Source organism: Phytophthora infestans, genomic scaffold, assembly GCF_000142945.1.
Source record: "Phytophthora infestans T30-4 supercont1.9 genomic scaffold, whole genome shotgun sequence".
Taxonomy (NCBI): domain Eukaryota; phylum Oomycota; class Peronosporomycetes; order Peronosporales; family Peronosporaceae; genus Phytophthora; species Phytophthora infestans.
The window spans coordinates 2274608-2277386 of record NW_003303750.1 but is presented as its reverse complement, the minus strand read 5'-3'; positions in this window follow the sequence as shown (position 1 = coordinate 2277386).

Genomic DNA, 2779 nt, shown 5'->3' with positions numbered 1-2779 from the left:
GAGTTTGTATACTCTCGGAAGATAACTTCCTCTAGCGCAAGGTGCTGTGTGACCCCGTCACAAGAGAGCTGATATATATGTGCTAGCTGTCTCTACGGTGGGTTCCCAGGCGACGTTTCTTCGTGCCTATAGCTAGTAGCTATTATGACTTGCACCAGTCTAAATGTAAATCTGCTCCGCAGCCGCTTCAGCCTAAACGTACCGGAAACTAATTCAAACACGCCCCCTTCGAGCTGAAAACTCCAAAACGCTTGCATAAAGCCATGGTCCTCATGATGGCACTTAGCGTCCGAAGCCGAGCCTTGTCGAGCGGCTTGGTGAACTGTCGGAGCGCAAGATATCCAGCATGGGATCATTGAGGCGACGCAGTGTGAGATCTTGAGGCATCGCAGTGTGAGTGGGATGGCGATCAAGTGAGAGGAGGAGAAAGCAGTTAAGAAACTCCTACAGAGAAGGAGAGCGCATACTACATAACCATTAAATACAATCAGTCTTCAATTTACCACGCAGAGCACAAGCGAACAACAGTTTATGAGCCCAACTGGTACTGACGAGACCTCACAACGACCAAACCTGTATGATGTTCAAGACACCTATGTTCACGGGTTAAACGTGGCTGCAGACCCGTTCGGGTTGTTTGAAGGGGCGCGTTCTGACTCAGGCGCGTCCGCCGCCTCTGCACGGGGAAGCCGGAACTCTAGCGTAAGCTCAGAGTGTTGGAAAGACTCCTCGAAGGTATGGCTAAGCAGCAAGCACAGCTCATGACTATTCAGGCCGAGATCCAAAAGCAACTGCAGCAGCATACACCATATTTCGAGTACAGGTATCGTGAGTCGAGCGCGTTAACGGAATTTATCAAGGCTCAAGCTCAACGCATGAGGTTAGGATCCCTAAACACCTCAATGAGAACGGTGGTACAAGCACATGAGATGGCGATGCCACATACCGAAAACTCGACGAACATGTAGCGGCTGATGAACGAACCCACGGCGCAGCGGCTGTACCCCCTCCGAACTTCGGGATCAAAATGCCGAAGCCACGAGACCTGGAATGACCGGGCTACGTGAAGCTCACGGGGAAAGAAGTGTATCCTGATCTTGGGGCGGGTTTCAAGGCATGGGGGGATGAGGCTCTTGCAGAGACTCGCAGCAGCGCAACAGGTGAGCGGTGGGGATTGGCTTAGAGGATATAACTCGTATGACAGGTCGAGAAGAAGTAGGGAGAGGAAGAAGACGTTACTTGTAGGCGTCAAAAGACGAAGTGAGTACTTTATTAGTATTAGGAAGCCACCAATAGCTGTACACCAGCCATTAGTGTCTGTATAGTTTATGCCAGTCATACCGACTTAAACAGGACCTCCTAAATCTCATTATAATATTTTGGAGTGACTAAGGTCAAGGTAATCAAACTGTCTAGAGGCTACTTCAACAGCCTCCCTGCCTCTGAACATATTTTATCAAACTGACAATTCTATGTTATAACAGAGGTAAAACTTTCCTTAAAGGACTTTTCCTCAGTCCTTGAAACGCCGCCAGGAAGTCGCTTAGGCTAGCCGATCTGACTTTGCCCTGCAGTTTCTGCTAGGGAAGGAGGACGCTAAGTGACACGCCTGGTAGGAACTCAAGGATGGAGCCCAACATGTCGTCTCTACTTGCCGCTGCTACGAAGCAGGCTCCCTCGCATCGGTAGAGGCTATTTCGGTGGGCACAGAGCCCTTCCGATCTGCAAAGAGCGCTTCTTATGAGGGAGAAGAAGAAGCGGGCGCCGCGGACAGCACTGCAGGTTGCGCCAGTTCTCATCGCCACGCTGGAGGAGGGGGGAAGGGGCTTCTCGAGCACACGTGGCCACCACTCCATCGAAGAAGTCACTAAGCTGGGGTATTTAGTGATGAAGTCATTTGTCACACAGAAACCACAAAATCTACACATTATGACACCGACTACGTGTCCAGTGACACAAATGCTGAAAGTGAAAGCGACTGAGATGTACTGGCGTATCTCTAACAAATTTGTTGTTAAGCATGGATTATTATTGATAAACTCATGTGTCTAGATAATTCGGTACTTGACCAGGGAAACCTCAACGAGGGAAAACCTTGTGCGAACAAAAAAGAATAAACCCCAGTGGGAAAAAATTATAAAAAGAACGCAGAATATAGACACGCTTCATGCGCTTGTATTATCAGGGTGTTTCTAAACTGAGTGGCCGGATCCTGCTTTCAGACATTTCATCCTGAGCTTGGCCCTTAGTTCTCTAAACTGGTGCTTATCTAAAGCTTTAGTGAAGATGTCAGCTATCATCTCTTTCGTATTGCAGTAGGTGACGTTGAATTCATGCCGCTCTACTTTTTCTTGCACGAAACAGTATCGTACGTGTATATGTTTTGATCGTCCGTGAAGTTCGGGGTTGTAGCAGATTTGGATGCAGCTCTGATTATCCTCGTATATTGTTTTAGCCTGCGTTGTAGCAAAGCCAAGTTCGTTGAGGAGAAGTTTGAGGAATATCATCTCTTGCATGCAGTGACACAGGGCAATATATTCTGCCTCTGGTGTAGAGAGAACTACAGTATGATGCCTACGCGAAAGCCATGAGATAGGACCGCTAGCTAGCATTGGCACGTAAATAGGTCACCAGATGCGCAAGAGTCTGGGATGACAGAATATCAAAACAATAACAGAATCGTTAGTACTTTTTTTGTCACCAGCGCCCTTTTTCTGTTTTCGCGTACATAATCGAGCATAACTTTATCAATTTATACCATATCGACCGATATCGATTG